Source organism: Triticum dicoccoides, chromosome 7B (assembly GCF_002162155.2).
Source record: "Triticum dicoccoides isolate Atlit2015 ecotype Zavitan chromosome 7B, WEW_v2.0, whole genome shotgun sequence".
Classification (NCBI taxonomy): domain Eukaryota; kingdom Viridiplantae; phylum Streptophyta; class Magnoliopsida; order Poales; family Poaceae; genus Triticum; species Triticum dicoccoides.
In genome coordinates, this window is record NC_041393.1 from 539,025,469 (window position 1) to 539,032,546 (window position 7,078).

Genomic DNA, 7,078 nt, shown 5'->3' on the forward strand with positions numbered 1-7,078 from the left:
TGACGGCGGTGCGCAGCGGGGCGGAGGAGAGGATGCGCAGGCCTCGCGAGACGAGCAGCTGGTGCCTGCTGGGCTTGGCCAGTGAACTACGTCCCGTCCATGACTCGTATCCGTCCATCCGTGTCCGACTCCGGTCGTGGCCGCAAGCCCAATTTCGACTTGCCTTGCTGGTCCTGGTGTACGAGCATATATAAATTGAAGCGAGGGCCAGGCCATGGTGTACGAGCATCGCAGTCGCAGACAAGCGCTTTGTGTTCCTGATTTTTAGTTGGCGATCGTGATCCTCGGGCCGGCAGTAGTAGAACGATCCGCCTCCCCAACGCAAAAGCGCCGCCGGAATCGATGAAGCTTCTTCCGGCCGCCCTCGGCCTTGTCCTCATCCTCCTCCTCGTTCTGAATCCCAATGGCGTGGAGGCCCGGCCTGCGCCTACCGGCGGCCATGAGAAGAAGGCGTCGAGCGCCACCTTCTTCGTGTTCGGGGATGACTTCGCCGACAACGGGAACCTCCCTCTGATCCACCCCGTCATAGAGATGTCGCGGCAATGGGCCTATCCCTACGGCTCCAACTACATCGATGCCGATGGGTTTCCGCGGCCGAACACTCCGTCCGGCCGCTTCTCAAACTACAAAATCCAGTCGGATTTCATCGGTAAGTACTAGTATGTTATATTACCCTAAAAAGGTAAATCTCATGTTATGTTGTAATCCATGGTGCATCACAATTAACCCTACTTGTTGTTTTATTGATGACTTGCAGCAACAATGTTGTGATTGGAGGAAGCCCCTCCGGCGCATGCCCGCATGGCCGAGAAAACCTGTGACCCATCCGGCGTGACCTTTGCTACCGGTGGTGCAGGCGTGTTGGACGGTACATCACACGAGGTCCCCGCCCTCGCCAAGCAGGTTAACACTTTCCGGAAGATGGTCAAGGACGGGACCATCACGGAGAATCAACTGAGTCGCTCTGTAGCGCTCGTGGCCTTCTCCGGTAATGACTATGCAAGCACCGGCGTCATCGGCCTAAGTAGCCCCAACGATGTGAGTATATATCAACACACAATGTATATATGCATACACTAATTTGAACAATTAATTTCTTTGTGCATCTTACTAACTTATAATTTCCACGTATGCGATGTAGATTAATGCTTATATTGGAAAGGTGACAAAAGAGATTGCAGCTAATGTGGATCAATTGTTGAAGCTTGGGGTGACAAAGGTTCTTGTCAATAACTTGCAACCTATCGGTTGCACGCCATCACACACCCGAACCAACAACTACACCACACGTGATATTTTTGGAAACCTGGGTGCATCCATCCACAATGATAATCTGAAACAAGTTATGACATCAAAGAAGAATGTCTACATCATCGACGTGTACACAGCCTTTGTTAATATTGTGGATCATATGGCAGGTATGTATCTACATGCAATCAAAAGCGTCTCATTATTTTATAATTATCTTAATCTAATTTGATGGGTTTAATTGTGTACTTCAAATACTTTATTTGAACATTTTAAATTCCATGTGCATTAATGTAGGTAAAGGCTCAGAGTTGTCCAAATAATTCAAGCGCAAACTATCGCCGTGCTGCAAGAGTTTGAACTCGAAGGGTTACTGCGGACTGCAAGATGAGTCATCCGCGGAGTTTCTGTACACTGTGTGCGACAAGGCCAACAAATTTTTCTATTGGGACGACATGCACCCAACACACGCAGGATGGGAAGCTATCATGAAACAACTGGAAAAACCCTTGAAGGTGTTTGTAAATCAAGACTAGGTACCCAGGTTTCATATGTCGTTATAGCGCTTTTCGTAGATGATGACAATATTCTGATTGTATTTGTTCGATAGTTTTAAGCATTTCAAAGACTACTTTCTGGGTTTGAGTCTTCTTTTGTAGAAATTATATTCGTAAGAAGTAATTAATGTATTTCATATCGCACATCTACAATAAAGATGTGTTCTAGCTATACAAACCGAGTGCTTACCTATATGCGGTTCAATAAGGTCAAGGCAATTTCACGCCGGTTGATTTTTTGTTGTCGACGTGGTCTACCTGGTCGGCATGTCTAGGGGTGACGGGTACCTTGTCTTTGAATTCAGGATTAAGATAATTTATCCATGAATATAAGTATGTGTAATACCCGACACGAATGGACACGGTTTAGGCAAGTTTTTATGTTCATATATAACGCTCAAACCCGATCAACTAATTATGGAGAGGACATGAGCACAACTCTATACCTGCGCAACTAGACCCGATAGTCTGACTCGCAGGGTCCATAACTTTTTTTCCCAACAACCCATGGCAGTTCACTAACCTATCGCCTTTCCGTAGTGGCCTTTTTCCGCGCAGCAGTTCACTAACCCCTGACTGATGGCTACATGCGGTTGATTCGATTAGTGTATCTATTGTATGAGCTTGTTTTCTACTCGTAGCTGCCACCTTCCGATCCTACCAGCCTACGTACGCTGACATTGATGCCTGAATGCATTCACCAAGTAAGGATGTAAGAAACTGGCTTCCTTTACAAGCGCGTACATGGATGCACATAGACATAGTCAGCCTCCCTTGATTTCAACCGCGTTTCAGTCCATGGTTGCTACATTGATGCACAAACATACTCCATAGACATAGTCAGTAAGTAACTCGGGAGATTGGCTTAGACTCGGTACATGCATGGTTGCTGGCTTGCTGCATTTCAGCTGCCCCCCTTAATTGGCGGTAGTAAAAAGATGCACGCTTAATTACTTCGGACACACGCGAGAGACAGTCTTTGATTGAACCAGTCACATAAATTTACCATCAATCTCACGATGCTGATAAGTTGACAATCCATCGATCCATCCATCGAAGCAATCAAAACGAGACAGCTCACCAAAACGATGGCCGGAGACGACCATCATCGTCTAGCTCACCTACGGCTCGACTTGGCGTAGAAATTTACATGCAACCTAACAAGAATGGATGGATACGGAGCCATGGAGAATGATGAGTAGAGCTATGAGCTATCCTGCTCATGGACGGGTGTACATGGCATAGGAGCGCGCACGCCCACGCGTCGCTTTTGTCATCAACGACGCACGGCCTCGGCGACTACGCTCGGATGTAATTGACGATTGTATGCATCTTGTTAGTTGATATATGTTGGATAAATTAGCAATTTTTGATTGATTTAATAAATCATGATGACAGCGATACAATACTAATCTCATACTTAAGATGTGAGCACGTATTACACATAGAGCTGATATTTTCTCGACAATATATATATATATATATATATATATATATATATATATATATATATATATATATATATATATATACACGGCTGCGCTATTGTAAGCGTGCGCGTATTCTTTCTTACCCTGCGCTCCGGCCGCTTTTAATTAGGCGCGCGGGTCACGTGGAGAAGGCCACTCTCCACCGCAAAAATATTTGAGGGTAATGTCATGTACAAAAGAAAGTAACACATTTAATTCTATTACCATGTGGTTGTCCGTTACGTCCTAATTCTGGGGTCACTATTCATTGCCAGTAATATATGTAGTATAGATGGTAATGGGCCTTGGTTTTTTACCAGTCAGTGAGACATCGATGGTTTCATCTCTAAACATAGTAGTAAAACATTGCCGAGACATGTAGTAACATATTACTAAATGCTCTGTAGATAGGTTGTACTTTCGTTACTAGCAACCATCTGTGGACAGTCAATGCAAGTAATGTTGTTACTATTCCGTGCAGACTCAGTACAAGTTGGTTGGGCTACCATGAGGTAGGTAGTAATGACATTACTACATATTTTTACCTTTGTTACTATCGATTTAAGGAGGTATGCAGTAATGGCGTTACTAGATTTTTTTCTCTGTTACCAACGATTTTTTTCTCTGTTACCAACGATTTACTGTTAGATTAGATAGTAATGACATTACTATATTTTCGCCCTTCGTTACTATCGATCTACCACATGGATGTAGTAATGGAATTACCATGTTACGATCAGTTTACCGCATCGACCAGGATGGTTGGCTTAGACTAGTTAGAGGAAGGGTCGGTTAGTGGTGCGCTTCACAGTGGTCGGAGCGTACGTTTACTTACAATGCGCTCAGGCTTAGTTTAGCGTGTCTATATATATATATATATATATATATATATATATATTAATATCACGAAGATACTAATTACGCCTAACCTCCGCACCAACTAAATGTCATCTGGACTTTGAGGATGCACGTAGCGGCCTAAAAGAAAAAAAGAAGAAGAAATTAAAAAAAAAAGCCATAGTGGCTAATCACTCACAATAGCAGCACACAAACCACTACCAAAGACAGGATCTGGACTACATACAAGGTTCTTCAAAAGTGACGCCTCCAACAAAGAAATAGTGCATAAGGGTCGGCGGCGGCTGATCATAGTCTGAGTTCTCAAAACAATGCCTTCGACAAGGCCATTGCCAGGTACAACCAGCGAATGTCAAACCTTGGGCTTTCATCCTGGGAATCGAGACCCAATACTCAAGGAGTACCACCAACATGAAGTCCTCCGGTGGTGCCGCCCCCACTTGTCGAGGCCGCTACTGCAGGTCACCAAACACCAGGCTCACAAGATCATGTGTCGGAGATGGATAGGAACACCGCCCCGCATGCCATGCCCGAACAACGGCCTATGAAGCAACTTCATCGCATCCAAGACACCTTTCCGCCCCTTCTTCATGTCCTCCAATCTTAACCACCATGACATTCCCTGCCACTGTCCATACCAGAGAAATCTAGAGGAAGACATATCCCACGGTACAGACATAAAGCGCAGCTTCGTGTTGCGCCCTATTAAAGCCGCCATGCCGAGAAGAACACTAGGGCCTCCACCTTTATTGACCCAGGACATCAGCCCCCATGCCGTCAGCCCACAGGAACATGCTGCCTTGATCTCCTCCACCATCGAGTGGCAGGAGATGGGTACCCACACCGCCTGAGGTCTGGTCATGAAGACCGCCACAACCTCGAGCACGTCATGCCAGGCTGCCACCACGTTGCAGATGCGAGGTTGCGCCTCCTCTCCGCCATCGCAGGACCTTGCCGCAGTAGCTGGTCTACCCCAGTGCCGCCCACACGGCCACCTCAGCAGCACCACCACCAACACCCGGGGGCACCGCCCTGGCTCTGAAGCTCCCCCGCCTAAATCGCGTCGTCCGGAGTCGACGTGCTGGCCGGAGTGCTCCCCACACAAGGGATCTCAACACGAGAAGATATCCCCTGCTGGCCTGCGTCCTCCGGTGACTGTGGGGGAGTGGATGGAGATTATGGGGGCATCGACGGCTAGGTTTTTTTCGAAGCACCCACCCCCAAGTGAGCGATGTGGGTGTCTGTTTAGTAGGGTCTAACTCCTCTCGAGCCACCTCCCCGAGCAGATATATCTTATATAAACAACTATTATAGCTAACACACGAACAAACAAAAGAAGAACGAACAAATCACACCCTCTAGGTGGTGGTAGTAGCGGTAGCGGCAACCTTCTTCTTGGCGACTTCAGAGTGTTTACCCATGGCGATGTCGGAGAGGTCGAGGACATAGTCGAAGTAGTGGAACCACATCGAGCAGTCGCGCCTGAGACACTCTCCAAAAACCTAATCACCCTTCTCCCAGTCTAGGAGCACGAAGGACAGGGTTTTGAAGGCTTGATCTCTCGTACAGGCCGCGTGCACACGGTTGATGGGATGGAATCGCCGGAAGCAACAACAATGAAGGGAAAGATGGTGGATTATACACGAGAAGGTAGAGCATATGAGATTTGATCTGACGGCTCTACCTCTAATATATTGTATATGTAATCGGGTATGGAGACATGGGATTAGGCCTAAGACCGAGTCGGCAATAGCCCACGATCCAATTAATAATTCATTCTAACAGGCAAACATAAAGCGCATGCATGACATATGTCTGAGCTAGACTCGTTCGCGAAACACGAGCACGCGCATGAGCGAGGCGGTTTGCACGGAGGAGCGCGCATGTATCACTTCTCTTTTCAAACTTCAATAGCATGTTCTTATAAAGAGGTCTCAACTCTAATTGATTTCAACTTCATTTTAGTCCATGGTTGTTGCATTTAAACTGCCCCCTTAATTAGGGGCAGTAAAAAGATGCATACTTACTTCGGACTACACACGTCAGAAATAGTCTTCAATTGAACTAGTCATATGAATTAACCCCCAATCTCACAATGTTGATAAGTTTACGGTACATTGATCTATCCATGGAAGCAACCAAGCTCATCCAAAGGCCGGCTAGAGACCGCGATCATCGATTTATTTATTTATTTATTTATTTTTGCGGTTGAAAAACTTGTATTACTCAAACCATATCAGTGTTACAATCAGCAGAAGCTAGTTCCAGTGCACACGCAGGGCCAGAACCTATCCAAGTCATTGTTCTACCCTCTAAATAGATTCACATGCAACCTAAGAATGAATGGATAAATATGGAGCCGGTCTCCACACATTCTCATGAAAACTCATGAATATGGAGCCATGGAGCCTTTCATGCAGGATCAGGACCTGCATCCAGCCTTTCAACCAACATGATCCCATCTGATTTGGTTGTCAAGCGGCGACCGCAACGACTGATCATGGCCTAGCGATCTTCCTCATTCAATACCAGGAAGACCCATCCCAATTATTTTCTTTTCTTTTCTTTTTCTTTTTCTTTGTGATGAAAAGGGGTTCACCCCTGCCGCATTTTATTGAAAACAAGGCAACCTGACTAAGAACTGAGTAGCTGAGTGTGACGCCCGGATAATTAGGCTACAGTAATCCCACGTTAACGATGCCATGTCACTTTGATTACTGTTAGTAATCTCGCGTTAGTTCGAAACGATTCAAATTCAAAATCAAAATCAAGCAAACAATAAAAGTTTTTCAAAAATTAAAACAAAAGTGTTCGGGAGATGCCATATTTTACATAGGTCAATATGGTGTAATAAACACAATTTTATAAACTGCCTAAGTATTTTAAAATAAATAAAGACAGAAAAGGAAAATAAATAAAAGAAAGAAACTAACAGAACAAAAAAAA

General features: G+C 45.4%; 1 pseudogene; it reads left to right on the top strand.

The window, feature by feature from the left end:
* The first annotated feature begins 342 nt into the window (after positions 1-342).
* LOC119337156 lies at positions 343-1,784 on the top strand (annotated as a pseudogene).
* The last annotated feature ends 5,294 nt before the right edge of the window (positions 1,785-7,078 follow it).